This window comes from Myotis daubentonii, chromosome 4, assembly GCF_963259705.1.
Source record: "Myotis daubentonii chromosome 4, mMyoDau2.1, whole genome shotgun sequence".
Classification (NCBI taxonomy): Eukaryota; Metazoa; Chordata; class Mammalia; order Chiroptera; family Vespertilionidae; genus Myotis; species Myotis daubentonii.
Genome location: NC_081843.1, coordinates 67,631,464 through 67,656,342, shown reverse-complemented (window position 1 = coordinate 67,656,342; position 24,879 = coordinate 67,631,464). Strand labels below are relative to the sequence as shown.

Genomic DNA, 24,879 nt, shown 5'->3' with positions numbered 1-24,879 from the left:
AAATGAAGCTCTGTTTTTTTTTGTCTTTTGAATAGTGCTGTATCCATACTGGAAGAATGTGGGCATTGTGAACACATTGACTGTCTCAGATGATGTGGCACATTTTGATTTCTGCTCAGGAAAATATCTGTGAATCCTATGAGAAAGAGAAGGAGAGGGTCCCGGACAGGAACGTAAGAGATCAGATCACTCACCATCTTGCTCACCCTCTCCCAATGCCGGGGCCTTAAAGTTTCAGCAGTTTCCACAAGAGCGGGCGCCTCATCTGTGACCTGGTTGGCATTACGTCAAAACCCTTCCTCTCCCCCTCCCCAGCCTTGTCATGGCACCGGCTAAAATCAACACAAGGCTGGCTGGCTGCTCTCTCCCTGGCAAACTGAAACAGAAAAGAGTTCTTGTTGGGAGCTTTCTCTTCGCCTGATTTTCCTTCCTGTCTTCCATCCTTCCTTCTTTTCTCCTTTTCTTCCTTCTCACTCCCTTCCCCTGTCCCTCCCTCTCATTCTTCTTTATGTGGTTTGCTGTTTTGCTAATATCCAACTCCAGACCATTCTTTGTGTTTGGCAAGGGAAGCAGTTTTATTGTTTGGTAACTCCAGGGGGGATATGGTGTCTATGATGTTGTCTAGGCCAAGCCTCCCCCAGGAAGGTTAACTACCTCTAGCCTGCTCTCCAAGGGACATGGATGGCGGGCGCCCACTGGCGCACCAGCCATCGTCTTTGGTGAGAAAGCAGGTCCGATCCTGCCAGGAGTACCTTTGTTTCCCACAATGGTGCATGTCAGTGTTGTAAAGTGACTTATTGGGACCGGTTATCTGGAATCTAAGTCTTTGAAGTGTCATTAAGAATAAGAGAAATAGAAGACATTTCCCCCCAACTACTTTCTGAAAAAGGGTCTTCTCGGAGCAACACCCAAGTCTGATCAAAGGGTCTGTTCATCTGTCTCAAGAGCCAACGCTAGAGCCCAGCATGTAGCTAAAAATACGCACTCACAGTCCTAGAAAATTGTATTCATTAAACCCTACCTAAAGGTCCTCACCCAGAATCTGCTCTGTGCCAAAGCAGCGTGCTGCTGTTAATCCTCCTTTATAGATTAGGCAGTAAAATAAAGAGGGTGGGACTGAAATGCAGGGGAAGTCTGCACACGTGTTTGGAAAAGAAGAAAAGGAAAAGCACAGGGATTTCTTGTTCTCGCCTTCATGTTCCAAGTTGCTAGGGTTGTCCGGGCACCACTGAGAGAGGCAGGGCTTTCTCACGTTCACAGAATTTCCCTTCCTTTACACATAAAATGGGAATTTAGAAACAGAGCAAATAAAAGCCTTTCAGACTGTGGCATGTTGTTATTTCTGTGTACCTCCTCCCCCCTTGTTTGTATGTTCAGGAGGAAATAATGCCGATCACAGCTGGCATTATTCAGCATTACTATGGGCCAAGCACTGTGGCAAGTGTGTTATATGTGAAATCCCAGTTCCATTCTTCTAAGGTCCCTGTGAGACAGGCCGTTGTGCCACCACCCTCTTGCAGAGGATGGCTGGGGAGGTGAACTAACGGGAGCAAATAAATGGCAAAACTGGGGATTTGAACCCGAAGCTTCCAAAGTTTTGCTATGTATGAATACTATCGTGTCATCTCTAAATAGTTCCTGTAAACTATGTTTTATGGTTTTTATTTAAGATTTTGGTAGCTGTGCCAAATAATAAAAATTCTGTTATAATCTTAATCTTTACAATTTCCTGCAATCCAATGGTAGGGTTCTTTGAAGGGAGGACTGTCTCTCCCTCACCTTCGCATCCCCTGCAGCCCTTAAAACAAAGTATCTTGAACAGGCTGGGAGCTAAAGAATTATTTGTTGAAATGCATTTTACATGATCTCTGTATCTAAATAAAGCCCCTCTAAGCAAGTCCATTTCCCAAACACTCGGGTTTTCCTCTCCTTTGTAGCCATCCTCTTCTTCTTGTTTTGTTTTCAAAAGGTTGATTTTGAACTGGAGGGACGCTGCAGTTGTCTTGTCACTTAGCGTGATTTGAAAGTGAGTCTGTGTAGTGCCTTCGCCTGCCCTCAGCAATCAGGCCTCACACGCACGAGGCTCTGATTGTAGGAGTTGCCTTATTTGCATTGATGAGGATGAGCCAGCTGCTAGAGCATACAGAACTGCACCTGACACAATCACCGAGTGCAGGATTAGCACGGGAATCAGGAATCCACCGCGCCGCGTGGCAATCTCAGTGCCACATTAGAGTCACTCATGCACAATGACCCAAATTTGCAATGAGCATAATTAGCAATCCAAAGATGCATATTAATTAGGGGGCCAACATTTTCCTCCATTTCCCTAAATTAAAAATAATAGTCTTTCCTAGACCAGTCCGGGTGTGAAAGTAATTCCGGGGATTGTGAGTTTTAAAAGATGTGTGTGTAAACCCCAGAAAATGATGTGGGTTTCTTTGGGTAACTAGCCGCCCCTCCACACATAAACACTGAGGTATTAAGTTTGGCATCAAATATGGTAAAGGTTTTGTGGTGTCATGTTCCTTTTTAATAAGTAGAAAATAGCTATTTACAAGGATAAAAATAATAAAAACAACAATAGCTGCAATGTGTGGGAAAGAAAAAATTAAGCTCTAAAAAAGGGATTTGATATTTTATATTATGTATTCCTATTTCTGAGGCTATGTTTGGGTCAGTCATAACCACAGATACCCTCAGTGATTTTAGGATCTACTAAAAGTGTAAGAGATTATGTTGAATTTTTATTAAACAGAGTTTATAAATCAAATGGAACATTCCCAAACCCTGGGCTGTGTTTCCATATGCCTGCAGACTATAGGTATTGAAATGCTCACCTATACTTTAGGAAAAAAAAAACCCCACAACATTTTGCAAAAATTGAATAAATGATCATTCGAAGCAAAAGCATGCAGTTCAAAAGCTAAACCTCCCATTGGAGAACAGAAAATTTAATGAGCTTTTAATGGAATGCAATGCTCAGAGTAGTAAATTATTTGTTAGTTGACGATGCAATCAGCATGCTGATTAAGGTTGCTTGGTTTTTTACTAAACATTAACTGAATGAAAACGGGTAGTCCCTGTTCTGCTTGGGGGGCTTTAAGGAAGCAAATGGACTTTCAGAACAGAGATTGTCAATAAAGGTGAGTGCACTCCAGGTGTCATTTGAATATGATGATAAAATACTTCTGATAAATATTTAAAAGCATTTTAAATCCACAATGTTCGCCTAGTGTATTGTGGACTCTGTTTAAAGAAACAGTGGGCCTTAGCAGGCCTAACAACAATCCCTCTATCTCTCTCTAGAAAGAAATACCTAGATCTGCTTTCTTTTATTGCAAAGAGGAAAAAAAAGGGGGGTGGTATGCTTTGAAAATATAAGTCAGCATGGACTCTGGGACCAGGAACTGTTTGGGACTTTGGAATGTATATCTAAAAAAAGATAAACAGGACAAAAATCAAAACAAAGGAAATAAAGGAAGAGACATCTGTTTCTCTGGTTAGATTAGGATAGAAATTTAATTAAGCAGTTGTGCTAGTCCAATGTCATAAAATAATTGCTATTAGAATACATATATGTATATTTTCATTTATAAATGATGGTATTATGAGGGCGAGAACTATTGTGATGTCGGAGTTATATTCTGTCTAGTTTAGGACGTTTGAAGGGGAGTAAAAGAAAAAGAACAAAAATTGGAAAAATTATGTAATGATTATTTTTGTTGTTAGATTATTAATGCAGTTTATAAGGTATTTAATTTACCAAATATTAATTGATATGTACATTAGCTATACATTATTATTTCTGGGAGAGATTTTTGTAACTAAATCTGTTTAAATTGCTAGATTTATTTCCCCCGCCAAAAAGAGGATTTGTTTGTTTGTTTCTCTCCCTACAATTGAAGAATTATGGGTTTGTAGGTTAATTTTCTTTGAACAGCTACAAAGTTCTTTTTCTATAAATCCTAATTAGTTTCATCATTGGTGATTCTCTGGCAATGATCAGGTACCTTAAAATCCGATAAATAACCACCTCTCAGTTTTAACTATTCCTGTTTATGACCCAAGAGGTTAAAAGCCTTTGACTGGCATTTGACTTCTGACCTCATATAAATGTTATCTTATCAGTTCCTGCTTGTTAACTTGTATTGAGTGCTTGTCCCTGATGGCTTTTAGATAAAGGGTTGTGGGTTTTTTTCTTTTTAATATATTTCCTATAGGAACTAAACCATTTGCTTTGTTCTATGCCTAGTGCACTCCACTCTACACAGTAACCTGCTATAAATCTGTTACAAAGCCCCAAATACACTTTTATTTATCCTTGACATTATTTTAGCTTAGCTTTAAGGATAGGATTTTGCGATTGAGAATATATATTTATTATAATTAATAGCAGTAATTACTAGTGATTTTAATTCTCTAACATGTTAGTCAGGAAGCTGGTTAGCTTGCTATTCTCTCTCTTTTTTAAATACAAAAAAAAATATTTTAAAAAATTTAGCTTTCCATTTTGTAGCAGCATAGGATGAGTTAGAGGGATAATTTATGGAAATCTTGTCTTCCCAGACTTCAAAAGTCCGCCTAATGAGAGAGTCATCAGTACAATATATCATTTTAAAAAAATCGAATCCAGACCATGAACAGGGCATTTTTGAACTTTTTGAGGAGGAAGGTGGTGGCCTGACGCCTGCCTTTGCCCTCTGTCCTAGGAACGAAGAGGGATTCGACCTTTTAGTCCATTTGCAGCTGTGTGTGTGGTTCACACATTGGCGTGTTCATGTGTGTGAGGCCAGTCACTACGTACAAACTAAGTACATTCAAATGTTTGCATTTTAATCTCTCTCCACACCTCAGTGGCATCAGGAGGGTATTCTAGGCAGGTTTGGTGCCTTAGTGGCTGCCTCATTTGCAAATGACCTACGATGTGATTTCTAAACAAAATATCACATTAATTTCTATGTGGAAACAGGCAGCGAGGAGGGGAAGGAGGAAGAGGCAGCCATCTTGGCGTCACTTTGCCTTTTAGCCTCCTTCTCTCTCCCCCTAAGGCTCGCTGCTTAGGATATTATCTTTATTTTTAATTGGCCTTCAGTATAATGCAGGAGGCATATACAAGAGACCTTTGTATTCGTATTTGGAGCAGAGAGAAGTTGTAGCCTCTTTGGACTTTAAATAATAATTGTGACTATAGACAAACTACACCGATTATTCTCTATCCTTCTAAATAAATGTACATATAAATGAAGCATATGCCACAGCTTGTAAGAGACCTGTACAAAACCTATTAAGGGAAACAAATGTCTATTTGGGCCATTCATTTACTGCTATCGAAAGAATTAATATGTCAGTAAAGTTATCTGCCCTTCCTCCTCCCCCATGCCTTCTTTTCTCCCCAAACACACACTCACATGCACACACATAAACACACACACCCAGACCCCCACCATGGGGAAATGGCAACCCTGGAAACTTGTTTGTTTGTTTTTGTAAACTGGAATTCCCTTTCTCTTAGATCCTAAGCATTTTAAGAAAGAGTGCCAAGGACCAGCTTTCATTTTTTATTTTATAATAATTTTCGGTGTGGAGAGCTGGTCTGGCTCTGCGAGGTCCCCACACTGCTTTCATCATGCTCATACTCTGGCAGCACCCGGCTTTCATGCAGCTTGTCCTAACTTTTCATTTCAACCATTGCTTTTCTCAAAGTGGCCAGAGTTTAAAGACTGCAGAAGCAAAGGGAAAAGAAATACCACGGCAGGGGGAAAAACAAACCAACCCCCAAACTGGTGCTGGTATTCACAGCACTGACACATTCTCCAATGTTTTCTCTGTAGTTATAACACAAAAGCTCTTTCTTCCCTGTTTTGATGTGTTAAAGACTGGAAAGAGGGAGGACACTTGGAAGTGGTAAAATAAGCATTTGGAAGCACAGGGAAGGTGTTTCTCCTTTGAATGTCCAGCGTGTGTCAATAACATGTCGTTAGTTATGGTTTCATATTAATTAACATTTTTTAAAGGGGAAGGGGATGAAAAGTTACCTTTAAGCAAGTTGTGCCCCATTTGTTGAACTTTTAGCTGTCAGTGCTGCCGTTTTCTGTGTGCGTAATAAGAAGTGCATTTGAGGCCAATCCTTCTGCTATCTCTGAAAAAAGGAGGGCCAGAACCCCACGTCCCTCTGAAAAGGGGATGAGCAGATCAATAACAAATTATTTTCTAGTTCTGGTATTTGGCAGAAGAAACCACAAACTCTTACTCCTTTAATGTCTGTAATCTGAACTAATTTTTCTAGCCAATATTATTGGCAGATTGTTTTACTGAGTGAAACAAATAAGTATTTGAAGGACAAATAATTACTTGATTTCTAAACACTCTCCTATTCTGACAGCTAAATTCTCTGAGTTGAATCCCAGAGTCCCTTACAATTGTACTTAGCATCATGGCTTTAAAAAACAAGATTTAAACATGTAAGATGGCTGATTTCAAAACTGGCACAAGTTACACCCAACATTCTTATTTACATTTAATTAATCTTTGAAGATATAGTTGTCAGTCTCAGTATAGCTAAACAGAAAAAGTATTTACTTAAACCTGTTTTATATAAATCAAAATGAACTCCCTAAACACTTTTGATGGAATATTTTAAAATCATTGTAGCTAGTAATACTTTTAAGTTATTGTAATTAGAGGAGGAAGAAGAAGATGAAGGAAAATCAAGGCTCTTGTTTTCCTGCATAGCTGAATCTTCAAGCTTTATAAAGTTACCTAAGGAAGTATTAAAAGATACAGCTTTTATATGTTTATAAACTTACCCTAAAAATATATTAAGAAGCAAACTCCATCCATTTGATTGGTCCCTATTCCTTGCCAAAAATCAAACCTGTTCTGTTTGGAAAAAGCAGAGACTTCTGTGATATGATGGACCTTTTTACATTTAAGCAAAGTCACTGAGGACATAGAGTCAGAAATAACAGAATTTTTAGGACCCAAGTAACCCTTCCTGTGTGAAGACTCATCTAGATGGATTTTTGAATTTCCTTTGGTCTCTGTCCTCTCTTTTTTTCTGTTTTCTTGATTTGTGTAAATTACTTTTGTTCTTTCTTATTAGGATGCTTAATTTGAGCACACCCTCCCAGCTTGATTCTCACTCTGGATTCCCCAACTTGCCTGGGTTTGGAATGGGGAGTGGTTTTCCTTATTTAAAAAGCTTTGCAATTCAGACTCAGGGAGCCAGACCTTTGTTTTTGTTTTTGTTTTGTTGGTTTGCTTTGGGTTTTTCGGTTTTGTTTTTGTTTTGGACATGCTGAAATGGGACATAATTTCAGGACCCTTTTTCATGGACATTCATCTGGACATGCTCAAAGGTCACACCCGAGGTCATAAGCCATGTTCGCATCCTTCTTATGGGAAAACAATAAAAGAATATCCACAGGCATCTGATACCAGGGGCCTGGCCGGGACATACACCTTGCCCTCTTCCCCTTGGCCTTGCTTGCCCTGAAGAATGAATACATTCATCTCCAAAGTTGATGCTTCGAAGTGACCAGTCAGATGCTAGCAGGTCAGCTGGCTCTCCGCTTGGACAGAGGGTCCATAAATCAGAGAAATGTTGATGTGGTTGAAAGAAGAAGGTAGTCGGGCCTGAGGGGAGCCACGTAAATCTCTCCCCAGCATTGTTCCCCGGTAGGGAGTGGGGGTGAAGTTAGGGTAGCTCCTGGGGCCAGACCTGTTATTCATGCCCTCGCCCTCCTGCAGTGGGTGCTAACTTGTTGTGCATGCGAGCTGCCACCACCCTTCCCAAACATCGGCCGCTAGGAAAAGTCAAGCACTGCTGAGCCCTGATTTTCTTAATAGTCAAAACCAAGATGCATTTGGGCTATGATGATAGGACAGCCCCCTTGAAAAGATTATTTGAACTACAAAGGCATTCATTTAGGGCTAGCAATGTTGCAAAAGGGCCTGCTAGAAATTAGCAGCCTGTCCTGGTATTTGGAGAGCAAGAGTGACAACTTATTGGAAGTTCTCAAGGAATCATTTATATTTCACACTCCACTAGGCAGCTGATTTGAGATTGTCTGTTAGCATAACAAAGGCTCTGAGCCTGTGAACTTCAGAAACCTTTCGACCTCTTAGCTGCTGGCATGAATAGCCCCCAGTCCTGCCTATAGAGATCTCCCAAAGCTGCCCTGTTCGTGGCTAAATTGTTAATCAGGGTAATTTAATATAGTTTTCAATATGCCTCATCTTTTATTGGGAAAGGTATTCACAGCTTCCCTACCCCTGAAAAAAAGTTCTTTTATTCAAGTGTGAGAGGGGCAGCTGCAGACAGACCCTCATCCCTTGCTCTCCCCCCACACCCCCTCTGTAGCAGCAGCAATGTTCTGAGCAGCAACCATAGTGAAGGGCCAGAAAAAGAAACTCCAACTACAAGCTCTCTGCATGCACTCCAACCTGAACCTGAAATTCTAGCCTATTTACATGAGGAACCGACAAAACAAAAACTAGAGGCTCAGCCATAACTGAAACCTCAGAGCCAACACACACACACACACACACACACACACACACACACACACACACAAACACACACACACACACACACACGCCACACCCCCTTCTCCACCCTCCCTTCACCACCACCTTTCTCCTCCCTCCTCATCTCCCAACTAAGCTTCTCTTCTGGCTCCCAACAAAACGCACCAGACCCCAAGGCCTGCTGATTTTCATTTCGCTCAGTCTTTGGAAGCGGCCCACACAGTCCTGCAAGCTCCTTCACACAGCCACCCTCAGCCTGGTGCCCACATCCTCTCCCAATGGCACATACACTAGCTCCCCCGCCCCTCGCACACCATCAATTCACATGCACATGAGTTAGCTGAAAAGAGCCAGAGCACAAATATATTCATTTTAATCCAGTTAAGACCTAAGAGGTCTCATAGGATATTATTCAATAGTTTGAAAACCAAGTATAAAACTCAGATTTTTGCTACACCGTTTCATCTCAAATAGGCCTACAGCGTGCCTTTCTTTCACCTTCTACCAGTACGTATTGTAAAAAAAATAATAATAAAGTGAATAAAAAACAATCACAAGCAAACCACCCAGCTGCAAGCAGATACTGCTCAAATATTATGATGTTGTCTTTTTTTAATGACTGTGTTTCTCATCTCCATGTGCAAAGAACAAGTGCATACAAAGGAGGAAAAAATATGAAATTACTATGCTTTAAAATTTCAAAAGGAAGGCTACAATCTCTTAATCTTATTTTGTCACATGAGAAGTTTAGACAGCTGTAGTTTTTTATCTTTCATTTACATTTGAGAATTTTAAGATATCTGGAAAAGGTGTCTGAATGTGTCCTGATGGCTATGGTGGGATTTTCTGCGTAATCGTGCGCTGTCTTTGTGTGTCTTGCTTCTTCCTGGAACAGCCATTGCTCATGTGCCCCGTTTTGGTTGGCGTACTTGTCTCTCAGCCTCCTGAAGTTGGATAAAGCCAGGATCTAGTGCCTGAAGTATTTTCTTTGAATTTGCTCTAGTCAGAGTGGTCCATGATGGGGGTGGGGAGGCTTTCTTCACTCAGTTGGGATTCTACTCTAGTCTCTCAAAACTGCTCAGGGATGGGAGACAAATTTCTATTTACAGGGTCAGGGAAAGGATTATTTACCTCTAAAATAGAAAGTACAAATATAGACCCACAATTAATAACACAAAACAAATAACCCTATCTCTTTCCCAAAATAATTTTCCTTGGAGTTAAAAATAAACATTTAAAAAATAGGTTTCCTGGTCAGTTTTAATATCTAAACAATGCCTAGAGGTGATACCTTGGAACAGATAGTAAAATAAGTATATCTGGTTATAATATGACAATCCTAAAATCTGAATTTTTCTTTTTCTTTTTTAAAAAAAGGAATCTGACAGCTTTAATTTCAGGGTTGTAGAAGTGTTTTTAGATTATAAGCATTTTTGTCACTAATCTGTGCATTATTTATTTTAATGATGAGCTTTTTAGTGTATTTTATCTGTAAGTAGTGCTTTTAATTTTCTTCATGTCTTCAGCCAGAATATTTTTAAAATATTAATTGACAGCTACTACAAATCAGTGGATAAATATTTCTGGTTTCTCTTTTAAAAAGCCAGTTATATGAAATCATTCCTACATAAAACTAACAGAAATTTCACTTATAAAAGATGTTCAAAGAGAAAAAATATCATTTTTTAAACCCAAGAAAGAAAAAAAAATACACAATTTGCATTTTTCTGTGCTTTGGCTTAACGTTTTTTCATTAGTCTTTTCTTCATTAGAATTTATGATCCATGTCCATCATCACACTTTCATATCTCTGATTTCTGTTAAATTTTCTAACAGAGGTTAATAAATATAAAAAGGGGTAAAAAGGCCTATTTACTTTCATGTAAAGTGCTCAATATTTCAAGGTTATTTGTATTTGCATTTATATTTTTCCATGTTCTAATTTTAATTATTAAATCTTGAAATTAATTCTATTTGGAGTAAGGAAGTAACAGGAGGACTTTTTTTCCTAAGGAATTAAATAACATGATCTTGCTAAATTACAATGTTTTCTTGGGCCTGGGCCATCTAACACACCCTCTCTAGCATGGCACAGTTTGGGCTTTATATTTATGGAAGCAAAAGGGTTGGGGGGAGAAGGATGTATATTTGGAATGGTGTTTGACAGGGGGAATGAACGCAGACACCAGAACAATTATATTACAATCCCATTGGGAATGCCAGCACCAAATTTAGCCAGACGGATGGGGTACTGTCTAGACGGTCCCTTTTGTGTATCAGCTGTTTTTTCCCTGCTTTATTGCACTGCCTGAATGTATGAGTTGAACATGCATATGGATCTCAAACACAACCATTCCTACAACCATACATTGCTATTAAACTTCCCCTCCTTTGGCTCAGAATAAAGGGTTGTGTATTCCTACTATATCCCCTTTACAATATTTTGTAACTAAAATGCAACTTCCAGAATCAGTGGTTTAATAAAGGTCATAAGAAAAAGTAGAAGGTGCCAATCTGTTTTTCTATATGAAAAAAGATGTACTAGGTAAACATTTCTATCTTCTCCTATATGTCTACCTCTTCTTTTTTTCCACACAAGTAAAAGCCATCCAGAAAGAAAAGAAATAAAACAATGACTGGAAAGAGGCATAATGGGTGTAAATTACCACCCTTACTTTGAAAAGGGCAAAGGATGGAAAGAAAGAATATTTATTAAATGTTTACAGTGTAATTAATGGTAGTGTGTGTGGATTTCCTTTTTTTTTTCTTTCCCTCTATTTGGTAAGCCAAATAGAATTCAGTAATCAAGGCTTTTGTGAGGTCTTATAAATAGATTTCCAAACTCTTTTAAATATATGCTTACAAGATGGCTATAATGTTACTGGGCAGGTTGGAAATCCCAGAGACCTTACCTATTAGGATTTGTTTTGTTTGTTAAGATAGTGCAGGAAGGCTAGGACTTACTTATTTATATGTGATGACAGTATCCACACAAAACATTCATTGTTCAAAAGAGCAGGAATGCACCCCTAAACAGGATGCATACTCCACGGGTAGTAGGTACTAAGGTTGGATGACTTTCCTAACAACCCAGAATCTGAAATGAGCACAAATTAGTTATTCCAATTAGAAAGTGAGAAATAGAAGGACATTGATGCTAATGAAAGTAGGTATCAGATCTACCTCTTTCCATAAAGGGTTTTTCAGCAACTTTGTCTACAGTTACCAAGAATTAAAAGGTATAAGAAATTGGAATTCCACAAAATGTGAATAATTATAAATAAAAGTATTGCCTTGTAGTAGGAGGCCAAATTAATCCACTGTTTCAAGAAAGAGAATCCCATCTTTCAAAGCACAGGTAACTTTTGTTAATATAAACACACAAACTATTTGGAGCATTTGCTGAAAATTTTTGCCTTAAAAAATGTTAAAAGTTTTTGCCCTTTAGGAGGGAAAAATCAAAGTTAGAATTATGATAGAAAAATAAATTTAATAGTTGGATTTTGGTTTCATGCACTAAATTTTTTCAATAACTAAATATGGAGTTTTTATTTTTAAAATAAAATTTTCCACACTTTATCTCTCGAATTCAACAACTGCCACCTACGATGGACAACAAAGATTTTATCCATCTTTTGAGGACTGATTATTGAAGAGAGGGCTAGAGGAAAGAGAAAGTAAAATTTATACCCAATTTTACTGAACAAGATAAGACTATGATTTATTTTTTTGGTTTAAAACATCAGGTCACAAATTAACAATCATAAGACACGATCAGTGACACAGAACTGAGGAAATTTCCTTGTTGGGAGAGGGTATGGATCTTGAACAACCAACATTGAACATGGAGACCTTGAGTAGGCACTTGTAGTCATTGGTGTTAACAACCTCTGAGGTCTAACTTCAGTATGATTGAGGAAAAAAATGTAACCAATGGCTGGGACAGAGAGCAAAAGAAGCCAAGACTGAGAAATAAGAAAGCAAGAGACAAATGGGGCAGGAGTGGGGGAAGGTTGGGGAACGGTGATTGGGAGTGGGTGGCATACTGGGTTAGTGACTGAGAAAGAATGAAAGAGAGAGCAGAGAATGAATATTCTAAGCATTGTTTTAATCTAAAACAGAGGCGCTTCCAGGAGAATGAATTTCAATGGATCTGAGCCAAAAATAATTATAGAGATTTTCTTGTTTTGTTTTGTGAATGAAGAGCATCTCTTTTCTCTGGATATCTGAGAGGGAGAAAGGACCAGAGCCAGGAGATTGAAGTGATGCCCCTCTGCCCCTTTACTTTCCACACAGCACAGGAGCAGACCTTTCTTTCTTTCCTTTTCCAAAAGCTTTTGGCACTGAATTGTACTAGGAAGAGGGAAATGGCAGCAGCCCTCAAACCTGGATTTTCTATTTTAACAATAGCTTGCTTACTTTGATAAAGCTGAAGTATTAAAATTGGAAGCAAGATTGGGGTGGAGGGGCATGGATATATATTTTAGATTCTAGATATAAAATTGAGCTATTTTCAACCAAGAATATCCACCTACTTGAGATATTTGAAACTTCCTTTGGGGTTTGTTTTACCAATTACATTTGTTTCCTTGGTTTTGATCATCAATAGCAGGCTATTAAAGGAAATAAAGTATTCTCTCAATTTTTCTCTATGATGTAAAATCTTTATCTTGGAACCTTTTTACAGGAAAAAAAATGTCATTTGTTAAAATAGCTATGACTAAAATTTGTGTGAAAGCAAGATAATATACTTCTCATGAAAGCAGAAATAAAAGGCTTTATACCAATATGAAATACACAGGATTGGGACAAACCCACTAACATTAATAGACTTTTGGGAGAAAGCAATCATAAACAACTCAAAATTAATACCTAAAGACTACTGCTTTTCTTAAGTTAAATTGACTTACATACAAATCACTCTGTTAAGTACTGTCTGAACTGAATACTCTCTCCAAATCTCTTTTTTAGCTATTGTGCCATGTTAAAGACTCTGTTGTCCTTTTTAACATTCACAGATGTTAATTCTACAAGTAGGTTTAAGGTAACACTTTATCTTTGTATTGCCTGAATTTTTAAAAAACAATGTATTTCAGAAAACTTAGAACCAATTCCTTTCCTCTACATCATATTTTGCAACTTGTGAAAATTAACTTTTGGTATTATAAACATTTGACTAAGTTTAATAATTTAATTATCTAGTAGAAGAACAACATAGAGAGTTGTAAACTTAATGGGTTAAGAACAAAATGACCTTGATACAAATTTAAAATAATAAAAACTATTTATGTTATTTAGTGGTCAAGATTAACTATTGGCTTAAGCATGAACATCTCAGAAAGTAGCAAAAATATATATATATTTAAAAGTTTTATATATAAAATTGTTCCTGTTTTTCTGTAAAAAAAACTAATTACATATATGGTAGTTGGCAGTAAAGTTATATAATTCTATTATGTAGTTAAGCGTTTTTTTTTAATTTCTTAAAGATGGAAATGTCTTCATGTACATGGGACTTTATTTAGGGATTTTCAAAACATATTTTAAATGTCACTGAGAATATATTGTATAAGTCTATGAATATGAGTTTTATAAATCCACATTTAATTTAATTAATCGTATTGATTCACTTGACATTTTTCTCCTGAATTTCTCCTCCCCCCTTTTCTTCATCTCTCTATTAAAAGTAATTCATTCACAGTGGTAGACTAATTTTTGAAGCAGATTTTACAAAATAAAACCAACAATGGTTTTGGAAAAACATTTAAAAGGATTCAACTTAGATTTGTTAGCAGTGGTTAAAATGAATATTTAAAAATTCTGAGTACTTAATCACACTAATCTTAACATATTTAAAACCCAATCCCCAAATGAGTAGATCTACTTTTTTAAAAGAGCCATTATTAATATTAATAACCAGAATAATCACTAATATGCTTTAAGACAAAATGCATATATCAGATTAATAACAAATATTTATTTTTCCAAATTTTAAAAGAAAACTTTACTTTTTAATATAACTTGCAAAATAGGAAAATATTTAGTAATATTTAATGTCTATTAAAAAACCCATATATATAAAATTTGAGAATTCTATTTGGTTTTACTACATCATTAAATTGTTGAGGAAAAATAGTCTAAAACATTTAGAATATGGCATACAATAATTTGTTATTAATGGCAATGCACTATATCACACCAATATTTGTATTTACTATCAAGCTCTAGAACTGATTAGGAAATGAGGAGATAAAGATAGATTTACAATTGATAAGTATCCTAAGGATATGAGCATTAATTACCAAGCTAAAATGAATATAGAGCCCTGGGTATGTGCACCAAGGTTTCTATATTTTATTAGTGTAGACTGGAGTGTACAGATATGCTAAATATATATATCTTTGTCATTTGTTTGCATTGGTCATCATGTTACAAAATGAATTTTTAAGGTTCTGTCTTGACCTTTCCTTTTCTTGCCCCAAATTTCTTAATCACGTTCAGAGCTTTGCTCAGAAAAGTTACATAGAAATTGCCTCAAGGAAGTCTTGTTTGTTTGTTCTTTTTATTTTTTGGTGGCATGGAATCCAGTATGCAAATGTGGGCAGGGGGAGGAAGCAGCAAGAAGCGATGAAAAGGATTAGGATGGAAACTTCCTCCAGCTTCACGGGCTTGTGTGCTGGCCACAGATGCCATTATGGTGTATAGGTAAGGTATGTTTAATATTAAGACTTTTAAAGAGTCTTCACACTCCTGAAAATTCAGAGGCAAAGCCGAGCCTCATTCTTTAGCCCATGTACTTCACTGTGTTGGTCCAGGAAGCCTGGCTCAGGATAGTCTCATCCAGCTCACAGGCTAGGGTTTTGTCACTTCATGCCATAACCTCCACATTACTTAACTGTAGTTTTAAAATGTGTTCAACAGAAATGCTGATATAAGCCTAAATGTAGCTGTACTTGCTGTTTCTGCTCGAAGTTCATTCATAGTGGTGGATTTAGTTAAAGGGCCCAGAACAGCCATGCTTAACAGTAAGGCAACAAAATCCTCTTGGCTTCACTGGGGCCTAGGTATATGTCAGAGCAGAGGGAACTCACTGTAGATATTTGAGATAAGTACCTTCTATAGAAATGAACACATCATAGGTGTCCTATATAATCTAAAGAAAAATATGCTGCATTACAAATAAAGCCCCATTAGCTTTTTTCCCTATTTTAAATGCTATTTTATATATCTTAGGCACAGAGAATATGCAGTAACATTTATGATAGTAATAGCTGACTCGAAATAAGAACTACTAGTGATTCTAGGTGTCTATTGAATCATAATCAAGAACTACCTGGCAAGCATTAAGTGACAATTAAGGGTATTCTTGCTAAAATATTAGATGAATTGATAACAGAGAAAATGGTCACTTTGGCAGAAAAGTCAACAGAAAATAGCAGTAATTATATGTGCCTTGTACACAAGTATACTGTATTACCTCCAGTGTGCAATGTGCTATTAAAAAAAAAGTATGGTACCTCTTCTGGATAATGCAGCTGCATTAGGAAGTTTTGTGGAATGGCTTATTTTCCAGAGCACAACATTTAGCTTTTCCACATGCTTTTTTTTGGTAGAATTTCCCCTCCCAGTTAAAAACTGGTTTTCATCACACAACTGCATAATTATTTTTATGCAACCAGCAATAATTACTTGTTTTGTGTATCTCTACCAGAGTGATTCAGTGTTTGCTGTTCTACCTCATAAACTGCATCTGTATTGGAGGCATGTGAAAAGGAGTATTGACCTTATATAATATATTGCTACATTGGTAGGGGCACACAGCTCTAATTCTTTGTAAAAGGCACAACAGTCTATATTGCTTTGAGTTTTCCCTTTTGAATGCTATGTGAGGGTTCTGACTAAAGCAAAAAACTGGAGGTAACTGAAGACAAGAAACCTCACAACATGGAAATTACTCAGTACACAAAGAAACTCCCCCTCAGATAGATGTACAATGGGTGACTGAATAAAAAAGGCTGCTGGAGGGATTTGTTGATAGTGGCATCATAGAAAACTCTGGAATCAGTATTTGTGAGATTTGTCACACCAAAAAAAAAAAAAAAAGAGAGAGAGAGAGAAGAAATCAAACACAGATTTCAAATCATGCAAGAATATATAATCATTTTATGTCACTCACAAAGCTCTCCACAAATAAAAATGAAAATTAAGCAGAGCCTCTCCTGCCAGTCGTCTTTCATCTCACAGCAGTCCTTCTCTTCCTCTCTTTTCCTTCCAACTCTCATTTGTCTGTTGTTTTCTTCTCTTTCAAGTTCCCTTTCATCCTGCTTTCCCATGTCCCTCTTTAGTCTTATTTAACCAGTGGTGCCAATAAAACTAAATAGTCTATTTAAAACAAATGAGTCAGGGCCAAAAAATACGAAATTGGTGTCTGCTTAATGAAACTATACCTGCAGCGTTGTCTTATTTAAAATTTTTATCATTTTTAAAACAAAACACAAAGAAAATACTGGAGAATGGAAGTGCTGGTGAGTGTTTCTGGATTTACTTACAAATCCATATACTGTTAAATGCAGTGAAATCCTTGTGAAACTACTTTCGTGCTTACTGATCCCAGGGTGTAGAAAGAATTAGCTTATCCAGGAAAACTCAAAGTCATAATTAGTCTCATAATCGGGTCTCATCCTACATTTCTTTCTCATATGGTACTCCCAGTGGGAGTTCTGCATGAAAAGGGACAAGCGGATTGGGCATTAATAATGGTGTACCTGTGAAATATGAACATTTTTCTATACTGCTAATCAATGAAATCAGAAATCTACCCCATCTTGCTCTTATACCCTTCAACCAATTAAAAGAATAACATTAATAGATTTTTCAAAATAAAAAAAAATACTTTTTATAAAACAACTCTCAAAATTATAGAATTAAAAATAACTCTCAAAATTATAAAATAAAAACGAAAGCCATTTTTTTTTCTAATTTGATTACTCTGGTCCAGTGGTCCTCAAACTACGGCCCGGGGGCCACATGCGGCCCCCCGAAAACATTTATCCGGCCCGCCGGGTGTTTTTGCCGCCGCTGCCTGTTGCTGAATTTGTTCATAGTTTTTTTTAAACTATAGTCCGGCCCTCCAACGGTCTGAGGGACAGTGAACTGGCCCCCTGTTTAAAAAGTTTGAAGACCCCTGCCAGACTCTGGTCACTCAAATACCTTATTGACTGACTGACATAACCAATTGTTTTAATATATAGACCTCGCCTAAATAAAAGAAAAAAGTGTAATAGTTTTTACAATCCTGAAATAATGATGTTTTGTCATTTTTGAAACAGAAATAACTTCTTTTAAGAGTTACATTATGATGAACTGCTAACTAGGCTTAAAAAAGGAGGCAAATGCAATCATAATTGCATATCTATCTAAAGCACAACCCTGCACAGCTCTAAAAACCTTAACAATTTAGACAATAGTTCATCAACAGGTGAATAGATAAACTGTACTGTATTCAAACAATGGCATACTATTCAGCAGTACACAAAAATGAAACACTGATACCTTTTCCAGCATGGAAGAATCTTAACATAATTACAAAGAGGCATGAGAAAACTTTTGGAAGTAATGGATTGGTTCATTATCTTGATTGTGGTGATGATTTCACAAATGTATACATATGGAAAAACTTAAAAATGATACAGTTAAATATGAACAATTTGTAATATATCAATTTTACCTCAGTAGAGCTATTTAAAATAAATGGGCCAATTTAAATGAATACAGCAACCAAACAGAAAGGATGCTAGCCACTGACAAATAATTCAGATAGTAGGTTTCAAAATTAACTAGGTAATTGGAATCATGTATAGTTGACCATAAAGAATTTGGGAATTAAGATTTCCCTCTTTATCCTCTTTCTGATATTTATGATACCTGCTTTAACTCAAAACTACTTTCTACTTTTTTCTTGTTAAAAATGGATTCAGTCCTGAATGAGGGGTGAGCATCACAAGGTTCAGATTCTGGCTCCAGCAGTGCCACAACCATGTGACTGAGGGAAGATGACTAACCAATGTCAGACTACTAGTAGACAACTGTTTGAAGTGGAGGTATACTGAAAGTTCTTTCTCCTAGGGATAATAGGATCCATCCAACAAGCATTTCAGTTTGACAGTTGTGTGCTTTGTCATAACATCTCTGAACATTTCTCTTCCTTTTCTTACTACTGTGTATGATAAAAATGGAATAGGGAGGTGAATTGGGGGGTAGTGTGAGCAAAAGAACAGAAATTGCCTGAATATATTTTGTCTTAGGTAGCTATCGCTATGTGAGCTTATCAATTTCAATCTATTTCAGTACAAATGTATTAAAATCCACAATAAGGTACAAAAATCACCATATTGCAACTCTATGCTGGAATGGAAGATGACTAATTGAGTCACCTATCCAAGTACCTTGTGTGGTACAGAGTAAGGGGTTGAGAAAAGCCTAGGTTATTATTTTTATTGTGTTCTATTTTTATTATAGCAAATGTGTATTTATTTACTTGTAACCAAAACTTTAGATGCATAATTTGAGTTAGATCCGTGCTCATCTCAGGGATGCAGAAAAAAACAGCCCTACCTAATTTTTAATAACCTCAAGGACTAAGCTAAAAGTCAATAAACATGTGGAAAAAAAAGATTGGAAGCAAATTAAAGGTATGTGTAAATTGACACTTTACTAAAAGAACAAGCTTAAAACTTTGGGTTTATAAAAATGTGTTCATGAAATTGAAACCAAAATGCATTAAGTAGAATGTATTTCTAGATAAAGAAATACACGTGTTTGACATTATACTTAAAATGCAAACACTTTTTCACCCTCTTATATTATGATTTTTAAATTTTGATTTTAGAGTTACAATATTAAAAATGTGATAATGAAAGTGTTTTCATTAGAAACTTAGGTACTTTTAGTTTTGTTTTTTAAGTGTCATCTTTATTTTATTTAAAAATATATATTTTTTTATTGATTTCAGAGAGAAAGGGAGAGAGAGAGATAGAAACATCAATGATGAGAGGGAATCATTGATCAACTGCCTCCTGAAATCCCCACACTGGGGATTGAGCCTGCAACACAGGCATGTGCCCTGACCGGGAATTGAACCAGGATCTCCTGGTTCATAGGTCCACTTTCAATCACTGAGCCATGCCAGCTGGGCTAAATGTCATCTTTATGCCAGCGTAAATTTTCATGTCTCATAGTTAGGTCTCTGAATTAAGACTGGCAAAAAGAAAAATGTGCCACTGATCTTGGATGTAAACTTATAGTATATCTTATGTTGGTATGTAGTTAACTCCTGAATTTTCAAATTCATACAATAGCTATGATTATAATATTTTCCTGGATATTTTTTTTCAAAATGGAAAAAACAAACAAGAGAAATTGACGTTTATACTTTGTCCATGTCTTCAGGGTCCCCCCCCCCTTTTTCTTTCTTCACTCCTTCCTTCTCTCTTCTCACTCATCATTTAGCAATGATTTTTTCCCCTGCTATTGTTAATGTCAGTCAGTGACCAAGGCATTGTCTTAACCCTGAAGATGCAATTGCTTTAGGCAAGACCCCTCACTATTTCTTGACTGTGCTTAGGGCTAAAAGAGCTCTCCAGATACAATGTCAACTCTCGTTCTACAGTGTTTGTGAGATTGTTTTCTTTTAACATCTCAGTACAGGAAATTTGCCTTAACCAGGACCAGTTAGTGATAAAGGAATTCAAAGTTTTTTGAGTTCCCACCACTGACCCTCCCCTCCACTCAATTTCTGATGTTCCATATAATCTAATGAGATGAGTACACTTCCTTCTCCTTCAAACTACTGGGGAAGGGATCCAAATTAAGCTGTTTGGAAAACAATAGATAGAGGGGAAACTCTGTATTTAGGTTACTGGAATTGGTGACTATTGCTAGAAAAACCAAAGGGCTTTTTGGTCGAGATAAAGATCCTTGAAAAAGCTGATTTCTTCTCTCTGTGGAATCATCTCTTGGTTCAGCTGTGACTTACCGTGGTTGAGATGGTCAGTCAACTTGTCATCCTTCCTGCACTTCTTACCTGAAAGGAGATTGAAATTGGCATCATGTTTATGATATTTCCCGGCCACATTCCAGATCTGTATCATTGGCAAAAATCTGTCCTACCCATTTCACTGCATTTTCTTTAGGGCCCATTGTGATATGTATGTGAAATCACTTTACAAACTATAAAGTATGATAAAAATGTGAGATGGTTTTACTGGAAACAATTGAACACTAGAAACTGATATGGTATAAGCAATATCAGGGAATTACATATTGGTCAATTCAGATCCTTCATTTTTTTAGGACCTGGCACAACCACCTTATTTGTGCAGATACACCCCCCCTTTTTTTTCTTTCTCACAGGAAATCAGCTTAGTAGGTAGGTTCAACGAGCTGTTCTTTGCAATATTTTATTATGGAATCGGGAGGAAATATTTGTAGGGTTTTTGTTATTGAACCATTTGGACATGGAGAGCTTTACCAGAAAAAAAATCTTTCACATATCAGAAGATATGAGAACAATGTCTGTGGACGAGCCATTTCGATATCTTTAATGAGCCCTATCTCCTATCATCTAATAACTTTCCTACCCACTCTTCTACAAACTTAAAGACCCTCCTTTTTCTCTCATTGATCCATTAACATAAAGTCATTTTCTAATGCACTATTATAAGTAATTACAATTAGAATGGATTTATTAATTAATGGCTATAATAATCATTATTAATTACTCTTAACTATACAGCATTCCATTTAATGTTCCATAATTCTTCATCTTTAGAAAGATAGAATTTAGAGTTACCCCTGAGGACAATGGAACCAGGACATCAGTTAGGGACTATAGTTAGAACAAAGAAATAAAAGTATATAATACTTAAAAATGAAGAGCTAAACAGACCTTGCAAATCTCCATGTTTATTTTGCCTATATCAGGTTAAATTTCTAAACATTGGGAAAATCAATACAATCTCCAAATTTCACCCTGTGCATTGCTTTTATTCATCAACTATTCAACGAATATGATGATCTCAGATTTGTATTTATGTAGAACTACAATATTTAAATAGACAATAAACAATTTTACCTATTTTCACTAAAAATTTTGCAAAATAAAAAATTAAGAGAAAGTAGTTTTTTAACCCAGAGACTGAGAATTATTTGAAAGAAGTTGATGTTGATTGAAAAACAAAATGCTATTTTAATCTATGTCTGAGGAAAGTTATTGCAGTATTTTAGAATATTCCAAGCTCCATGTATTTACTTTACCTAAAATGACATCCTTTGCTATCTAGCATATTATTTATCTATATCTAATCATTTCTATGTGTTTTTCATTGTTCGAGCCAAAGACCGACATATCATAGCAACACTTTCTCTAAAACAATGGAAAGTGGCAAGAACAAATTTTACAGAATCCTGTTTCAAAGTAAGCAAAATTATACTGGGGGAAGCCTAAGCAGATATTGCAAGCACTGACAGCTAGATATGGGAGAAAAGCAAATTACTTTCTTAAGAAAACCTAGAATGAAGTTGAGTTAGATGAGTTATGAAAGACATACAATTAGACATAAATTGTACATTTTCCCCAAATAACTAACTCAGTTGTTCCCTTCTACTGACCATTTTTGGTTCAATCCAATAATCTCCTACTTTGATACACAGTTGAAATATTTTATTCCACTTCTTAAGATCATGTATTTCAAGAAAGGTTCTGCACAACAACTTTTAAGATGCCATTGTACTAGAACTAGAAAGTATGCACTGGGACATTAAAAATGGCCTGAATGAAAACGGGATATTCTGCAGAATCCTACAAATCCCTCCACTGCCGCTCTCTGGTTTCTGTGTCAGTTACCTTGGTTGGTTTTAATAGTCACTCTTATTTTTTTTAAAGCTTTTTAGCAAATGATGCTGGATCAGTTTTATTTCCATACACACACAAAGATAGGCATGTGCAGAGAAAACAAAACAGAAAACCCCAAACTTTAATCCACATATTAAAACTAACTCAAAATGGATCATAGAACTATCATGAAGAAACTTGATGAAGAAAACAGGAGAAAAGCTTTTTAAAGGTGGATTGAGCAAAGAATTCTTATATAGTTAAGAGCATAACCCATCAAAAATGAAAAAATAGTATTTTAACAAAATTAAAACATTCTTTTCATCAAAAGATACTGTTAAGAGAATGAAAAAGTAAGCCACCACTGAAAAAGAACAAGATATTTGCAAAACATATACCTAATAATGAAACTGTCCTAAGTGTATAAAGAACTCTCAAAGCTTATAAGTAAGAAAACAAACAAAACAATTTTAAAAATGGGAAAATTATTTGAACAGATAATTTGTGAAAGAAGATATAAAATGGCAAATAAATATACGAATATATGCTAAATATCATTAGCCACTAGAGATAGCTAAATTAAAATGATCATGGGATACCACTACATAATCATTAAAATTTGTAAAAGTAAAAAGACCAGCAATGCCAAGTGTTAGTATGGATATTGAAGACTGGAACAATCACTTTGGAAAACAGTTCAGCAATTTCTTAAAAAGCTAAATATACGTCTATGCTATACCCAAACACTCTACTCATTCATAAGTATTTATACCTCACACAGAGGAAAGAAAGTATATCTTTGTACAAAGTTTTATACAGGGATATTCATAGCAGCTTTACTTGTAACATAAAAACCTGGGAATAATTCAAATAAGTAAATTAATAAATAAATTGTATTATGTAGATATAATGGAATATTATTCAGGAACAAAATATAAGGAACTATTGATACACACAATATGAGTTGTTGAATATATACTATGTGTTATGAAAAAAAATCAAGTAAATGCAAACTAATCTATACTAAAAGAAAGCAGACTAGTGGTTGCCTGGAGATGACTAGGAGGAAGGCATCATAACAGGGAATGATGGATATATTCACAATTTTGATCATGGTGATGGTTTTACAGATGTGCACGTTTGTCAAAACTAAATATACTGTGCACTTGAAACATGTACATTTTATGACATGTCAAGTACACCTTATTAATACTCTAATAAATACTCCATATCCCAATCTCTTCTATTCTTCCTCATTTTACCACAAAATCCACTTTATTTCATATTCCAATTTTCAGCCTTTCTCTTGATATAAGAAGACTTACTAGTACATCTCATGAAATAAGGAAGCAATGGACTGATAAACTTTAATTAAGAAGTTATACATATAGTTCTTGTCCTTACTTCAGTCTTCGGTATATCCTATATGACTTCTGGTAATTAAATTTAGCTGCACTCCATGACCCAACTGAACCTAATGTCTGTTTTTTAGCGGTTCTCTCACTGCCTTCTTCCTGCGGTCTTGCTGTACCAGTCCCAAGTTGCCCATGGTCCGATGGCTTTGTTAGGGGTCTTCTTCTGTCTCTTTTATCATATAAATTTGATCAATCCAGAAAAATAAGCAGTTTACTTTAATATTTATTTGACCCCCTGGGAGGCCAACTAGTAAATTGCTGCATAAAATAGTCAAGAGACTATGATTTGATGATTGATTGGAGACTAGAGATAAGGGAGAGGGAAAAGCCATGGATCATGCCTTAATTCTGGCTCTAGAAATGGAGGTAATCATGACTTTATTTATTGAAATGGGAAAGCCTGGAGAAAAGGCAGATTTGGGCTGAGGGGAACGAAGTCAGTTTTCTATGATTAAATCATAGGTGTGACTGTAACTCATCTAAGTTGTGATGTGCTTTGTATAGTTGAATATAGGGTCTGCACATCAAAGCAAGAAGAAAGCTAAATATGGGAGATATATGTGAAAATAGAGTGTTTTTAAAAGATTAAATGGTCAAAGTTGTTAAATAAAAAAGTCAAGAAATCACATAGGATATGAACTGAAACCCACTGAGTTCACCACAAAAGGCTTTTAATGAATATATCTGGTAGAGTTTTCATGAAATGGTGAATTTTTGAAACAAACTAGAATTCAGAGGATGGAGGAATAAGTAGAAAGTGAGGGAATGGAATGTCCTGTCCTTGTAATGAAGACAGGCACCAGAATTACGAACATGTTTTCTAAAAAACACTTTAAATGAAATCGTCTACCTCTCCCCCATATCTATTCTCTCTTCTTTCTTCTAGGTATCTCTACTGAGGTAGTTTATTTTAAAGAAATAATATCTATAAAATGTTTAGCACAAAGCCTAACACAATAAATGCTCAAGTAATATAATTATAGACATTTTTAATTATCTGGATTTAACCCACTTCCAAAACATGTGGGAAAGCAAAATTTT

General features: G+C 36.1%; 1 long non-coding RNA gene across 1 annotated transcript in view; it reads left to right on the top strand.

The window, feature by feature from the left end:
• Positions 1-3,013: 3,013 nt before the first annotated feature.
• Positions 3,014-24,879, top strand: part of LOC132232417 (uncharacterized) — a 36,168-nt gene continuing 14,302 nt past the window's right edge. Inside the window, exon 1 of the long non-coding RNA XR_009452423.1 lies at positions 3,014-3,146. This is a non-coding gene — a long non-coding RNA (uncharacterized LOC132232417). The remainder of the gene's footprint in view (positions 3,147-24,879) is intronic.